Genomic DNA, 17,686 nt, shown 5'->3' with positions numbered 1-17,686 from the left:
AACCGTCCCCGTCCCCTAACCCTAACCCGAGCCCGAACCCTAACCCAAACACTTCCCCGAAGCCTTCCCCTCAGCCGTCCCCTAATCCTAACCCGTACGCTCACACTAACACACGCCCTCACTCGTACGCTCCCCCTAAACCGTTGTCGTACCCTCACCAGGACCCTAAACCGTCCCCGTCCCCTAACCCTAACCCTAGCCCGAACCCTAACCCTAACCCTTCCCCGAAGCCTTCCCCTCACCCGTCCCATAATCCTAAACCGTACACTCACACTAACCCGCGCTCTCACAGGTACGCTCCCCCTAAACCGTTGTCGTACCCTCACCTGGACCCTAAACCGTCCCCATCCCCTAACCCTAACCCTAGCCCGAACCCTAACCCTAACCCTTCCCCGAAGCCTTCCCCTCACCCGTCCCCTAATCCTAACCCGTATGCTCACACTAACCCGCGCCCTCACACGTACGCTCCCCCTAAACCGTTGTCGTACCCTCATCTGGACCCTAAACCGTCCCCGTCCCCTAACCCTAACCCTAGCCCGAACCCTAACCTTAACCCATTCCCGAAGCCTTCTCCTCACCCGTCCCCTAATCCTAACCCGTACGCTCACACTAACCCGCGCCCTCACACGTACGCTCCGCCTAAACCGTTGTCGTACCCTCACCTGGACCCTAAACCGTCCCCGTCCCCTAACCCTAACCCTAGCCCGAACCCTAACCCTAACCCTTCCCCGAAGCCTTCCCCTCACACGTCCCCTAATCCTAACCCGTACGCTCACACTAACCCGCGCCCTCACACGTACACTCCCCCTAAACCGTTGTCGTACCCTCACCTGGACCCTAAACCGTCCCCATCGCCTAACCCTAACCCTAGCCCGAACCCTAACCCTAACCCTTCCCCGAAGCCTTCCCCTCACCCGTCCCCTAATCGTAACCCGTACGCTCACACTAACCCGCGCCCTCACATGTACGCTCCCCCTAAACCGTTGTCGTACCCTCACCTGGACCCTAAACCGTCCCCGTCCCATAACCCTAACCCTAGCCCGAACCCTAACCCTAACCCTTCCCCGAAGCCTTCCCCTCACCCGTCCCCTAATCCTAACCCGTACGCTCACACTAACCAGCGCCCTCACACGTACGCTCCGCCTAAACCGTTGTCGTACCCTCACCTGGACCCTAAACCGTCCCCGACCCCTAACCCTAACCCTAGCCCGAACCCTAACCCTAACCCTTCCCCGAAGCCTTCCCCTCACCCGTCCACTAATCCTAACCCGTACGCTCACACTAACCCGCGCCCTCACACGTACGCTCCCCCTAAACCGTTGTCGTACCCTCACCTGGACCCTAAACCGTCTCCGTCCCCTAACCCTAACCCTAGCCCGAACCCTAACCCTGACCCTTCCCCGAAGCCTTCCCCTCACCCGTCCCCTAATCCTAACCCGTACGCTCACACTAACCCGCGCCCTCACACGTACGCTCCCCCTAAACCGTTGTCGTACCCTCACCTGGACCCTAAACTGTCCCCGTCCCCTAACCCTAACCCTAGCCCGAACCCTAACCCTAACCCTTCCCCGAAGCCTTCCCCTCACCCGTCCCCTAATCCTAAACCGTACCCTCCCACTAACCCGCGCCCTCACACGTACGCTCCCCCTAAACCGTTGTCGTACCCTCACCTGGACCCTAAACCGTCCCCGTCCCCTAACCCTAACCCTAGCCCGAACCCTAAACCTAACCCTTCCCCGAAGCCTTCCCCTCACCCGTCCCCTAATCCTAACCCGTACGCTCACACTAACCCGCGCCCTCACACGTACGCTCCCCCTAAACCGTTGTCGTACCCTCACCTGGACCCTAAACCGTCCCCGTCCCCTAACCCTAACCCTAGCCCGAACCCGAACCCTAACCCTTCCCCGAAGCCTTCCCCTCACCCGTCCCCTAATCCTAACCCGTACGCTCACACTAACCCGCGCCCTCACACGTACGCTCCCCCTAAACCGTTGTCGGACCCTCACCTGGACCCTAAACCGTCCCCGTCCCCTAACCCTAACCCTAGCCCGAACCCTAACCCTAACCCTTCCCCGAAGCCTTCCCCTCACCCCTCCCCTAATCCTAATCCGTACGCTCCCACTAACCCGCGCCCTCACACGTACGCTCCCCCTAAACCATTGTCGTACCCTCACCTGGACCCTAAACCGTCCCCGTCCCCTAACCCTAACCCTAGCCCGAACCCTAACCCTAACCCTTCCCCGAAGCCTTCCCCTCACCCGTCCCCTAATCCTAACCCGAACGCTCACACTAATCCGCGCCCTCACACGTACGCTCCGCCTAAACCGTTGTCGTACCCTCACCTGGACCCTAAACCGTCCCCGTCCCCTAACCCTAACCCTAGCCCGAACCCTAACCCTAACCCTTCCCCGAAGCCTTCCCCTCACCCGTCCCCTAATCCTAACCCGTACGCTCACACTAACCCGCGCCCTCACACGTACGCTCCCCCTAAACCGTTGTCGTACCCTCACCTGGACCCTAAACCGTCCCCGTCCCCTAACCCTAACCCTAGCACGAACCCTAACCCTAACCCTTCCCCGAAGCCTTCCCCTCACCCGTCCCCTAATCCTAACCCGTACGCTCACACTAACCCGCGCCCTCACACGTACGCTCCCCCTAAACCGTTGTCGGACCCTCACCTGGACCCTAAACCGTCCCCGTCCCCTAACCCTAACCCTAGCCCGAACCCTAACCCTAACCCTTCCCCGAAGCCTTCCCCTCACCCGTCCCCTAATCCTAATCCGTACGCTCCCACTAACCCGCGCCCTCACACGTACGCTCCCCCTAAACCGTTGTCGTACCCTCACCTGGACCCTAAACCGTCCCCGTCCCCTAACCCTAACCCTAGCCCGAACCCTAACCCAAACCCTTCCCCGAAGCCTTCCCCTCACCCGTCCCCTAATCCTAACCCGAACGCTCACACTAATCCGCGCCCTCACACGTAGGCTCCGCCTAAACCATTGTCGTACCCTCACCTGGACCCTAAACCGTCCCCGTCCCCTAACCCTAACCCTAGCCCGAACCCTAACCCTAACACTTCCCTGAAGCCTTGCCCTCACCCGTCCCCTAATTCTAACCCGTACGCTCACACTAACCCGCGCCCTCACACGTACGCTCCCCCTAAACCGTTGTCGTACCCTCACCTGGACCCTAAACCGTCCCGTCCCCTAACCCTAACCCTAGCCCGAACCCTAACCATAACACTTCCCCGAAGCCTTCCCCTCACCCGTCCCCTAATCCTAACCCGTACGCCCACACTAACCCGCGCCCTCACACATACGCTCCCCCTAAACCGTTGTCGTACCCTCACCTGGACGCTAAACCCTCCCCGTCCCTTAACCCTAACCCTGGCCCGAACCCTAACCCTAACACTTCCCCGAAGCCTTCCCCTCACCCGTCCCCTAATCCTAACCCGTACGCTCACACTAACACGCGCTCTCACAGGTACGCTCCGCCTAAACCGTTGTCGTACCCTCACCTGGACCCTAAACCGTCCCCGTCCCCTAACCCTAACCCTGGCCCGAACCCTAACCCTAACCCTTCCCCGAAGCCTTCCCCTCACCCTTCCCCTAATCCTAACCCTTACGCTCACACTAACCCGCGCCCTCACACGTACGCTCCCCCTAAACCGTTGTCGTACCCTCACCTGGACCCTAAACCGTCCCCGTCCCCTAACCCTAACCCTAGCCCGAACCCTAACCCTAACCCTTCCCCGAAGCCTTCCCCTCACCCGTCCCCTAATCCTAACCCGTACGCTCACACTAACCCGCGCCCTCACACATATGCTCCCCCTAAACCGTTGTCGTACCCTCACCTGGACCCTAAACCGTCCCCGTTCCCTAACCCTAACCCTAGCCCGAACCCTAACCCAAACACTTCCCCGAAGCCTTCCCCTCACCCGTCCCCTAATCCTAACCCGTACGCTCACACTAACCCACGCCCTCACTCGTACGCTCCGCCTAAACCGTTGTCGTACCCTCACCTGGACCCTAAACCGTCCCCGTCCCCTAACCCTAACCCTAGCCCGAACCCTAACCCTAACCCTTCCCCGAAGCCTTCCCCTCACACGTCCCCTAATCCTAACCCGTACGCTCACACTAACCCGCGCCCTCACACGTACACTCCCCCTAAACCGTTGTCGTACCCTCACCTGGACCCTAAACCGTCCCCATCGCCTAACCCTAACCCTAGCCCGAACCCTAACCCTAACCCTTCCCCGAAGCCTTCCCCTCACCCGTCCCCTAATCGTAACCCGTACGCTCACACTAACCCGCGCCCTCACATGTACGCTCCCCCTAAACCGTTGTCGTACCCTCACCTGGACCCTAAACCGTCCCCGTCCCATAACCCTAACCCTAGCCCGAACCCTAACCCTAACCCTTCCCCGAAGCCTTCCCCTCACCCGTCCCCTAATCCTAACCCGTACGCTCACACTAACCCGCGCCCTCACACGTACGCTCCGCCTAAACCGTTGTCGTACCCTCACCTGGACCCTAAACCGTCCCCGACCCCTAACCCTAACCCTAGCCCGAACCCTAACCCTAACCCTTCCCCGAAGCCTTCCCCTCACCCGTCCACTAATCCTAACCCGTACGCTCACACTAACCCGCGCCCTCACACGTACGCTCCCCCTAAACCGTTGTCGTACCCTCACCTGGACCCTAAACCGTCTCCGTCCCCTAACCCTAACCCTAGCCCGAACCCTAACCCTGACCCTTCCCCGAAGCCTTCCCCTCACCCGTCCCCTAATCCTAACCCGTACGCTCACACTAACCCGCGCCCTCACACGTACGCTCCCCCTAAACCGTTGTCGTACCCTCACCTGGACCCTAAACCGTCCCCGTCCCCTAACCCTAACCCTAGCCCGAACCCTAACCCTAACCCTTCCCCGAAGCCTTCCCCTCACCCGTCCCCTAATCCTAACCCGTACCCTCCCACTAACCCGCGCCCTCACACGTACGCTCCCCCTAAACCGTTGTCGTACCCTCACCTGGAAGCTAAACCGTCCCCGTCCCCTAACCCTAACCCTAGCCCGAACCCTAAACCTAACCCTTCCCCGAAGCCTTCCCCTCACCCGTCCCCTAATCCTAACCCGTACGCTCACACTAACCCGCGCCCTCACACGTACGCTCCCCCTAAACCGTTGTCGTACCCTCACCTGGACCCTAAACCGTCCCCGTCCCCTAACCCTAACCCTAGCCCGAACCCTAACCCTAACCCTTCCCCGAAGCCTTCCCCTCACCCGTCCACTAATCCTAACCCGTACGCTCACACTAACCCGCGCCCTCACACGTACGCTCCCCCTAAACCGTTGTCGTACCCTCACCTGGACCCTAAACCGTCTCCGTCCCCTAACCCTAACCCTAGCCCGAACCCTAACCCTGACCCTTCCCCGAAGCCTTCCCCTCACCCGTCCCCTAATCCTAACCCGTACGCTCACACTAACCCGCGCCCTCACACGTACGCTCCCCCTAAACCGTTGTCGTACCCTCACCTGGACCCTAAACCGTCCCCGTCCCCTAACCCTAACCCTAGCCCGAACCCTAACCCTAACCCTTCCCCGAAGCCTTCCCCTCACCCGTCCCCTAATCCTAACCCGTACCCTCCCACTAACCCGCGCCCTCACACGTACGCTCCCCCTAAACCGTTGTCGTACCCTCACCTGGAAGCTAAACCGTCCCCGTCCCCTAACCCTAACCCTAGCCCGAACCCTAAACCTAACCCTTCCCCGAAGCCTTCCCCTCACCCGTCCCCTAATCCTAACCCGTACGCTCACACTAACCCGCGCCCTCACACGTACGCTCCCCCTAAACCGTTGTCGTACCCTCACCTGGACCCTAAACCGTCCCCGTCCCCTAACCCTAACCCTAGCCCGAACCCTAACCCTAACCCTTCCCCGAAGCCTTCCCCTCACCCGTCCCCTAATCCTAACCCGTACGCTCACACTAACCCGCGCCCTCACACGTACGCTCCCCCTAAACCGTTGTCGGACCCTCACCTGGACCCTAAACCGTCCCCGTCCCCTAACCCTAACCCTAGCCCGAACCCTAACCCTAACCCTTCCCCGAAGCCTTCCCCTCACCCCTCCCCTAATCCTAATCCGTACGCTCCCACTAACCCGCGCCCTCACACGTACGCTCCCCCTAAACCATTGTCGTACCCTCACCTGGACCCTAAACCGTCCCCGTCCCCTAACCCTAACCCTAGCCCGAACCCTAACCCTAACCCTTCCCCGAAGCCTTCCCCTCACCCGTCCCCTAATCCTAACCCGAACGCTCACACTAATCCGCGCCCTCACACGTACGCTCCGCCTAAACCGTTGTCGTACCCTCACCTGGACCCTAAACCGTCCCCGTCCCCTAACCCTAACCCTAGCCCGAACCCTAACCCTAACCCTTCCCCGAAGCCTTCCCCTCACCCGTCCCCTAATCCTAACCCGTACGCTCACACTAACCCGCGCCCTCACACGTACGCTCCCCCTAAACCGTTGTCGTACCCTCACCTGCACCCTAAACCGTCCCCGTCCCCTAACCCTAACCCTAGCCCGAACCCTAACCCTAACCCTTCCCCGAAGCCTTCCCCTCACCCGTCCCCTAATCCTAACCCGTACGCTCACACTAACCCGCGCCCTCACACGTACGCTCCCCCTAAACCGTTGTCGTACCCTCACCTGGACCCTAAACCGTCCCCGTCCCCTAACCCTAAACCTAGCCCGAACCCTAACCCTAACCCTTCCCCGAAGCCTTCCCCTCACCCGTCCCCTAATCCTAATCCGTACGCTCCCACTAACCCGCGCCCTCACACGTACGCTCCCCCTAAACCGTTGTCGTACCCTCACCTGGACCCTAAACCGTCCCCGTCCCCTAACCCTAACCCTAGCCCGAACCCTAACCCAAACCCTTCCCCGAAGCCTTCCCCTCACCCGTCCCCTAATCCTAACCCGAACGCTCACACTAATCCGCGCCCTCACACGTAGGCTCCGCCTAAACCATTGTCGTACCCTCACCTGGACCCTAAACCGTCCCCGTCCCCTAACCCTAACCCTAGCCCGAACCCTAACCCTAACACTTCCCTGAAGCCTTGCCCTCACCCGTCCCCTAATTCTAACCCGTACGCTCACACTAACCCGCGCCCTCACACGTACGCTCCCCCTAAACCGTTGTCGTACCCTCACCTGGACCCTAAACCGTCCCGTCCCCTAACCCTAACCCTAGCCCGAACCCTAACCATAACACTTCCCCGAAGCCTTCCCCTCACCCGTCCCCTAATCCTAACCCGTACGCCCACACTAACCCGCGCCCTCACACATACGCTCCCCCTAAACCGTTGTCGTACCCTCACCTGGACGCTAAACCCTCCCCGTCCCTTAACCCTAACCCTGGCCCGAACCCTAACCCTAACACTTCCCCGAAGCCTTCCCCTCACCCGTCCCCTAATCCTAACCCGTACGCTCACACTAACACGCGCTCTCACAGGTACGCTCCGCCTAAACCGTTGTCGTACCCTCACCTGGACCCTAAACCGTCCCCGTCCCCTAACCCTAACCCTGGCCCGAACCCTAACCCTAACCCTTCCCCGAAGCCTTCCCCTCACCCTTCCCCTAATCCTAACCCTTACGCTCACACTAACCCGCGCCCTCACACGTACGCTCCCCCTAAACCGTTGTCGTACCCTCACCTGGACCCTAAACCGTCCCCGTCCCCTAACCCTAACCCTAGCCCGAACCCTAACCCTAAAACTTCTCCGAAGCCTTCCCCTCACCCGTCCCCTAATCCTAACCCGTACGCTCACACTAACCCGCGCCCTCACAAGTACGCTCCCCCTAAACCGTTGTCGTACCCTCACCTGGACCCTAAACCGTCCCCGTCCCCTAACCCTAACCCTAGCCCGAACCCTAACCTTAACCCTTCCCCGAACCCTTCCCCTCACCCGTCCCCTAATCCAAACCCGTACGCTCACACTAACCCGCGCCCTCACACGTACGCTCCGCCTAAACCGTTGTCGTACCCTCACCTGGACCCTAAACAGTCCCCGTCCCCTAACCCTAACCCTAGCCCGAACCCTAACCCAAACCCTTCCCCGAAGCCTTCCCCTCACCCGTCCCCTAATCCTAACCCGTACGCTCACACTAACCCGCGCCCTCACACGTACGCTCCCCCTAAACCGTTGTCGTACCCTCACCTGGACCCTAAACCGTCCCCGTCCCCTAACCCTAACCCTAGCCCGAACCCTAACCCTAACCCTTCCCCGAAGCCTTCCCCTCACCCGTCCCCTAATCCTAACCCGTACGCTCACACTAACCCGCGCCCTCACACGTACGCTCCCCCTAAACCGTTGTCGTACCCTCACCTGCACCCTAAACCGTCCCCGTCCCCTAACCCTAACCCTAGCCCGAACCCTAACCCTAACCCTTCCCCGAAGCCTTCCCCTCACCCGTCCCCTAATCCTAACCCGTACGCTCACACTAACCCGCGCCCTCACACGTACGCTCCCCCTAAACCGTTGTCGTACCCTCACCTGGACCCTAAACCGTCCCCGTCCCCTAACCCTAACCCTAGCCCGAACCATAACCCTAACCCTTCCCCGAAGCCTTCCCCTCACCCGTCCCCTAATCCTAATCCGTACGCTCCCACTAACCCGTGCCCTCACACGTACGCTCCCCCTAAACCGTTGTCGTACCCTCACCTGGACCCTAAACCGTCCCCGTCCCCTAACCCTAACCCTAGCCCGAACCCTAACCCTAACCCTTCCCCGAAGCCTTCCCCTCACCCGTCCCCTAATCCTAACCCGTACGCTCACACTAACCTTCGCCCTCACACGTACGCTCCCCCTAAACCGTTGTCGTACCCTCACCTGCACCCTAAACCGTCCCCGTCCCCTAACCCTAACCCTAGCCCGAACCCTAACCCTAACCCTTCCCCGAAGCCTTCCCCTCACCCGTCCCCTACTCCTAACCCGTACGCTCCCACTAACCCGCGCCCTCACACGTACGCTCCCCCTAAACCGTTGTCGTACCCTCACCTGGACCCTAAACCGTCCCCGTCCCCTAACCCTAACCCTAGCCCGAACCCTAACCCAAACCCTTCCCCGAAGCCTTCCCCTCACCCGTCCCCTAATCCTAACCCGAACGCTCACACTAATCCGCGCTCTGACACGTAGGCTCCGCCTAAACCATTGTCGTACCCTCACCTGGACCCTAAACCGTCCCCGTCCCCTAACCCTAACCCTACCCCGAACCCTAACCCTAACACTTCCCTGAAGCCTTGCCCTCACCCGTCCCCTAATTCTAACCCGTACGCTCACACTAACCCGCGCCCTCACACGTACGCTCCCCCTAAACCGTTGTCGTACCCTCACCTGGACCCTAAACCGTCCCGTCCCCTAACCCTAACCCTAGCCCGAACCCTAACCCTAACCCTTCCCCGAAGCATTCCCCTCACCCGTCCCCTAATCCTAACCCGTACGCCCACACTAACCCGCGCCCTCACACGTACGCTCCCCCTAAACCGTTGTCGTACCCTCACCTGGACGCTAAACCCTCCCCGTCCCTTAACCCTAACCCTGGCCCGAACCCTAACCCTAACCCTTCCCCGAAGCCTTCCCCTCACCCGTCCCCTAATCCTAACCCGTACGCTCACACTAACACGCGCTCTCACAGGTACGCTCCGCCTAAACCGTTGTCGTACCCTCACCTGGACCCTAAACCGTCCCCGTCCCCTAACCCTAACCCTGGCCCGAACCCTAACCCTAACCCTTCCCCGAAGCCTTCCCCTCACCCTTCCCCTAATCCTAACTCTTACGCTCACACTAACCCGCGCCCTCACACGTACGCTCCCCCTAAACCGTTGTCGTACCCTCACCTGGACCCTAAACCGTCCCCGTCCCCTAACCCTAACCCTAGCCCGAACCCTAACCCTAAAACTTCTCCGAAGCCTTCCCCTCACCCGTCCCCTAATCCTAACCCGTACGCTCACATTAACCAGCGCCCTCACACGTACGCTCCCCCTAAACCGTTGTCGTACCCTCACCTGGACCCTAAACCGTCCCCATCCCCTAACCCTAACCCTAGCCCGAACCCTAACCCTAACCCTTCCCCGAAGCCTTCCCCTCACCCGTCCCCTAATCCTAACCCGTACGCTCACACTAACCCGCGCCCTCACACGTACGCTCCCCCTAAACCGTTGTCGGACCCTCACCTGGACCCTAAACCGTCCCCGTCCCCTAACCCTAACCCTAGCCCGAACCCTAACCCTAACCCTTCCCCGAAGCCTTCCCCTCACCCGTCCCCTAATCCTAACCCGTACGCTCACACTAACCCGCGCCCTCACACGTACGCTCCCCCTAAACCGTTGTCGTACCCTCACCTGGACCCTAAACCGTCCCCGTCCCCTAACCCTAACCCTAGCCCGAACCCTAACCCTAACCCTTCCCCGAAGCCTTCCCCTCACCCGTCCCCTAATCCTAACCCGTACGCTCACACTAACCCGCGCCCTCACACGTACGCTCCCCCTAAACCGTTGTCGTACCCTCACCTGGACCCTAAACCGTCCCCGTCCCCTAACCCTAACCCTAGCCCGAACCCTAACCCTAACCCTTCCCCGAAGCCTTCCCCTCACCCGTCCCCTAATCCTAATCCGTACGCTCCCACTAACCCGCGCCCTCACACGTACGCTCCCCCTAAACCGTTGTCGTACCCTCACCTGGACCCTAAACCGTCCCCGTCCCCTAACCCTAACCCTAGCCCGAACCCTAACCCTAACCCTTCCCCGAAGCCTTCCCCTCACCCGTCCCCTAATCCTAACCCGTACGCTCACACTAACCTTCGCCCTCACACGTACGCTCCCCCTAAACCGTTGTCGTACCCTCACCTGCACCCTAAACCGTCCCCGTCCCCTAACCCTAACCCTAGCCCGAACCCTAACCCTAACCCTTCCCCGAAGCCTTCCCCTCACCCGTCCCCTACTCCTAACCCGTACGCTCCCACTAACCAGCGCCCTCACACGTACGCTCCCCCTAAACCGTTGTCGTACCCTCACCTGGACCCTAAACCGTCCCCGTCCCCTAACCCTAACCCTAGCCCGAACCCTAACCCAAACCCTTCCCCGAAGCCTTCCCCTCACCCGTCCCCTAATCCTAACCCGAACGCTCACACTAATCCGCGCTCTGACACGTAGGCTCCGCCTAAACCATTGTCGTACCCTCACCTGGACCCTAAACCGTCCCCGTCCCCTAACCCTAACCCTAGCCCGAACCCTAACCCTAACACTTCCCTGAAGCCTTGCCCTCACCCGTCCCCTAATTCTAACCCGTACGCTCACACTAACCCGCGCCCTCACACGTACGCTCCCCCTAAACCGTTGTCGTACCCTCACCTGGACCCTAAACCGTCCCGTCCCCTAACCCTAACCCTAGCCCGAACCCTAACCCTAACCCTTCCCCGAAGCCTTCCCCTCACCCGTCCCCTAATCCTAACCCGTACGCCCACACTAACCCGCGCCCTCACACGTACGCTCCCCCTAAACCGTTGTCGTACCCTCACCTGGACGCTAAACCCTCCCCGTCCCTTAACCCTAACCCTGGCCCGAACCCTAACCCTAACCCTTCCCCGAAGCCTTCCCCTCACCCGTCCCCTAATCCTAACCCGTACGCTCACACTAACACGCGCTCTCACAGGTACGCTCCGCCTAAACCGTTGTCGTACCCTCACCTGGACCCTAAACCGTCCCCGTCCCCTAACCCTAACCCTGGCCCGAACCCTAACCCTAACCCTTCCCCGAAGCCTTCCCCTCACCCTTCCCCTAATCCTAACCCTTACGCTCACACTAACCCGCGCCCTCACACGTACGCTCCCCCTAAACCGTTGTCGTACCCTCACCTGGACCCTAAACCGTCCCCGTCCCCTAACCCTAACCCTAGCCCGAACCCTAACCCTAAAACTTCTCCGAAGCCTTCCCCTCACCCGTCCCCTAATCCTAACCCGTACGCTCACACTAACCCGCGCCCTCACAAGTACGCTCCCCCTAAACCGTTGTCGTACCCTCACCTGGACCCTAAACCGTCCCCGTCCCCTAACCCTAACCCTAGCCCGAACCCTAACCCTAACCCTTCCCCGAACCCTTCCCCTCACCCGTCCCCTAATCCAAACCCGTACGCTCACACTAACCCGCGCCCTCACACGTACGCTCCCCCTAAACCATTGTCGTACCCTCACCTGGACCATAAACCGTCCCCGTCCCCTAACCCTAACCCTAGCCCGAACCCTAACCCTAAACCTTCCCCGAAGCCTTCCCCTGACCTGTCCCCGAATCCTAACCCGTACGCTCACACTAACCCGTGCCCTCACACGTACGCTCCCCCTAAACCGTTGTCGTACCCTCACCTGGACCCTAAACCGTCCCCGTCCCCTAACCCTAACCCTAGCCCGAACCCTAACCCTAACCCTTCCACGAAGCCTTCCCCTCACCCGTCCCCTAATCCTAACCCGTACGCTCACACTAACCCGCGCCCTCACACGTACGCTCCGCCTAAACCGTTGTCGTACCCTCACCTGGACCCTAAACAGTCCCCGTCCCCTAACCCTAACCCTAGCCCGAACCCTAACCCTAACCTTTCCCCGAAGCCTTCCCCTCACCCGTCCCCTAATCCTAACCCATACGCTCACACTAACCCGCGCCCTCACACGTACGCTTCCCCTAAACCGTTGTCGGACCCTCACCTGGACCCTAAACCGTCCCCGTCCCCTAACCCTAACCCTAGCCCGAACCCTAACCCTAACCCTTCCCCGAAGCCTTCCCCTCACCCGTCCCCTAATCTTAACCCGTATGCTCACACTAACCCGCGCCCTCACACGTAATCTCCCCCTAAACCGTTGTCGTACCCTCACCTGGACCCTAAACCGTCCCCGTCCCCTAACCCTAACCCTAGCCCGAACCCTAACCCTAACCTTTCCCCGAAGCCTTCCCCTCACCCGTCCCCTAATCCTAACCCGTACGCTCACACTAACCCGCGCCCTCACACGTACGCTCCCCCTAAACCGTTGTCGTACCCTCACCTGGACCCTAAACCGTCCCCGTCCCCTAACCCTAACCCTAGCCCGAACCCTAAACCTAACACTTCCCCGAAGCCTTCCCCTCACCCGTCCCCTAATCCTAACCCGTACGCTCACACTAACCCGCGCCCTCACACGTACGCTCCCCCTAAACCGTTGTCGGACCCTCACCTGGGCCCTAAACCGTCCCCGTCCCCTAACCCTAATCCTAGCCCGAGCCCTAACCCTAACCTTTCCCCGAAGCCTTCCCCTCACCCGTCCCCTAATCCTAACCCGTACGCTCACATTAACCAGCGCCCTCACACGTACGCTCCCCCTAAACCGTTGTCGTACCCTCACCTGGACCCTAAACCGTCCCCGTCCCCTAACCCTAACCCTAGCCCGAACCCTAACCCTAACCCTTCCCCGAAGCCTTCCCCTAACCCGTCCCCTAATCCTAACCCGTACGCTCACACTAACCCGCGCCCTCACACGTACGCTCCCCCTAAACCGTTGTCGGACCCTCACCTGGACCCTAAACCGTCCCCGTCCCCTAACCCTAACCCTAGCCCGAACCCTAACCCTAACCCTTCCCCGAAGCCTTCCCCTCACCCGTCCCCTAATCCTAACCCGTACGCTCACACTAACCCGCGCCCTCACACGTACGCTCCCCCTAAACCGTTGTCGTACCCTCACCTGGACCCTAAACCGTCCCCGTCCCCTAACCCTAACCCTAGCCCGAAACCTAACCCTAACCCTTCCCCGAAGCCTTCCCCTCATCCGTCCCCTAATCCTAACCCGTACGCTCACACTAACCCGCGCCCTCACACGTACGCTCCCCCTAAACCATTGTCGGACCCTCACCTGGGCCCTAAACCGTCTCCGTCCCCTAACCCTAACCCTAGCCCGAACCCTAACCCTAACCGTTCCCCGTAGCCTTCCCCTCACCCGTCCCCTAATCCTAACCCGTACGCTCACACTAACCCGCGCCCTCACACGTACGCTCCCCCTAAACCGTTGTCGTACCCTCACCTGGACCCTAAACCGTCCCCGTCCCCTAACCCTAACCCTAGCCCGAACCCTAACCCTAACCCTTCCCCGAAGCCTTCCCCTCACCCGTCCCCTAATCGTAACCCGTACGCTCACACTAACCCGCGCCCTCACACGTACGCTCCCCCTAAACCGTTGTCGTACCCTCACCTGGACCCTAAACCGTCCCCGTCCCCTAACCCTAACCCTAGCCCGAACCCTACCCCTAACCCTTCCCCGAAGCTGTCCCCTCACCCGTCCCCAATCCTAAACCGTACGCTCACACTAACCCGCGCCCTCACACGTACGATCCCCCTAAACCGTTGTCGTACCCTCACCTGGTCCCTAAACCGTCCCCGTCCCCTAACCCTAACCCTAACCCGAACCCTAACCCTAACGCTTCCCCGATGCCTTCCCCTCGCCCGTCCCCTAATCCTAACCCGTACGCTCACACTAACCCACGCCCTCACACGTACGCTCCCCCTAAACCGTTGTCGTACCCTCACCTGGACCCTAAACCGTCCCCGTCCCCTAACCCTAACCCTAGCCCGAACCCTAACCCTAACCCTTCCCCGAAGCCTTCCCCTCTCCCGTCCCCTAATCCTAACCCGTACGCTCACACTAACCCGCGCCCTCACACGTACGCTCCCCCTAAACCGTTGTCATACCCTCACCTGTACCCTAAACCGTCCCCGTCCCCTAACCCTAACCCTTGCCCAAACCCTAACCCTAACCCATCCCCGAAGCCTTCCCCTCACCCGTACCCTAATCCTAACCCGTACGCTCACACTAACCCGCGCCCTCACACGTACGCTCCCCCTAAACCGTTGTCGTACCCTCACCTGGACCCTAAACCGTCCCCGTCCCCTAACCCTAACCCTAGCCCGAACCCTAACCCTAACACTTCCCCGAAGCCTTCCCCTCACCCGTCCCCTAATTCTAACCCGTACGCTCACACTAACCCGCGCCCTCAAACGTACGCTCACCCTAAACCGTTGTCGTACCCTCACCTGGACCCTAAACCGTCGCCGTCCCCTAACCCTAACCCTAGCCCGAACCCTAACCCTAACCCTTCCCCGAAGCCTTCCCCTCACCCGTCCCTTAATCCTAACCCGTACGCTCACACTAACCCGCACCCTCACACGTACGCTCCCCCTAAACCATTGTCGTACCCTCACCTGGACCCTAAACCGTCCCCGTCCCCTAACCCTAACCCTAGCCCGAACCCTAACCCTAACCCTTCCCCGAAGCCTTCCCCTCACCCGTCCCCTAATCCTAACCCGTACGCTCACACTAACCCGCGCCCTCACACGTACGCTCCCCCTAAACCGTTGTCGTACCCTCACCTGGACCCTAAACCGTCCCCGTCCCCTAACCCTAACCCTAGCCCGAACCCTAACCCTAACCCTTCCCCGAAGCCTTCCCCTCACCCGTCCCCTAATCCTAACCCGTACGCTCACACTAACCCGCGCCCTCACACGTACGCTCCCCCTAAACCGTTGTCGTACCCTCACCTGGACCCTAAACCGTCCCCGTCCCCTAACCCTAACCCTAGCCCGAACCCTAACCCTAACCCTTCCCCGAAGCCTTCCCCTCACCCGTCCCCTAATCCTAACCCGTACGCTCACACTAACCCGCGCTCTCACATGTACGCTCCCCCTAAACCGTTGTCGTACCCTCACCTGGACCCTAAACCGTCCCCGTCCCCTAACCCTAACCCTAGCCCGAACCCTAACCCTAACCCTTCCCCGAAGCCTTCCCCTCACCCATCCCCTAATCCTAACCCGTACGCTCACACTAACCCGCGCCCTCACACGTACGCTCCCCCTAAACCGTGGTCGTACCCTCACCTGGACCCTAAACCGTCCCCGTCCCCTAACCCTAACCCTAGCCCGAACCCTAACCCTAACCCTTCCCCGAAGCCTTCCCCTCACCCGTCCCCAATCCTAAACCGTACGCTCACACTAACCCGCGCCCTCACACGTACGATCCCCTTAAACCGTTGTCGTACCCTCACCTGGTCCCTAAACCCTCCCCGTCCCCTAACCCTAACCCTAGCCCGAACCCTAACCCTAACACTTCCCCGAAGCCTTCCCCTCACCCGTCCCCTAATCCTAACCCGTACGCTCACACTAACCCACGCCCTCACACGTACGCTCCCCCTAAACCGTTGTCGTACCCTCAACTGGACCCTAAACCGTCCCCGTCCCCTAACCCTAACCCTAGCCCGAACCCTAACCCTAACCCTTCCAAGAAGCCTTCCCCTCACCCGTCCCCTAATCCTAACCCGTACGCTCACACTAACCCGCGCCCTCACACGTACGCTCCCCCTAAACCGTTGTCATACCCTCACCTGTACCCTAAACCGTCCCCGTCCCCTAACCCTAACCCTTGCCCGAACCCTAAACCTAACCCATCCCCGAAGCCTTCCCCTCACCCGTACCCTAATCCTAACCCGTACGCTCACACTAACCCGCGCCCTCACACGTACGCTCCGCCTAAACCGTTGTCGTACCCTCACCTGGACCCTAAACCGTCCCCGTCCCCTAACCCTAACCCTAGCCCGAACCCTAACCCTAACCCTTCCCCGAAGCCTTCCCCTCACCCGTCCCCTAATTCTAACCCGTACGCTCACACTAACCCGCGCCCTCACACGTACGCTCCCCCTAAACCGTTGTCGTACCCTCACCTGGACCCTAAACCGTCCCCGTCCCCTAACCCTAACCCTAGCCCGAACCCTAACCCTAACCCTTCCCCGAAGCCTTCCCCTCACCCGTCCCCTAATCCTAACCCGTACGCTCACACTAACCCGCGCCCTCACATGTACGCTCCCCCTAAACCGTTGTCGTACCCTCACCTGGACCCTAAACCGTCCCCGTCCCCTAACCCTAACCCTAGCCCGAACCCTAACCCTAACCCTTCCCCGAAGCCTTCCCCTCACCCGTCCCCTAATCGTAACCCGTACGCTCACACTAACCCGCGCCCTCACACGTACGCTCCCCCTAAACCGTGGTCGTACCCTCACCTGGACCCTAAACCGTCCCCGTCCCCTAACCCTAACGCTAGCCCGAAACCTAACCCTAACCCTTCCCCGAAGCCTTCCCCTCACCCGTCCCCTAATCCTAACCCGTACGCTCACACTAACCCGCGCCCTCACACGTACGCTCCCCCTAAACCGTTGTCGTACCATCACCTGCACCCTAAACCGTCCCGTCCCCTAACCCTAACCCTAGCCCGAACCCTAACCCTAACACTTCCCCGAAGCCTTCCCCTCACCCGTCCCCTAATCCTAACCCGTACTCTCACACTAACCCGCGCCCTCACACGTACGCTCCGCCTAAACCGTTGTCGTACCCTCACCTGGACCCTAAACCGTCCCCGTCCCCTAACCCTAACCCTAGCCCGAACCCTAACCCTAACCCTTCCCCGAAGCCTTCCCCTCACCCGTCCCCTAATCCTAACCCGTACGCTCACACTAACCCGCGCTCTCACACGTACGCTCACCCTAAACCGTTGTCGTACCCTCACCTGGACCCTAAACCGTCCCCGTCCCCTAACCCTAACCCTAGCCCGAACCCTAACCCTAACCCT

The sequence above is a fragment of the Leucopleurus acutus genome, assembly GCF_964270905.1.
Source record: "Leucopleurus acutus genome assembly, chromosome: 12".
NCBI lineage: Eukaryota > Metazoa > Chordata > Mammalia > Artiodactyla > Delphinidae > Leucopleurus > Leucopleurus acutus.
Note: the sequence above shows the minus strand (reverse complement) of the source record.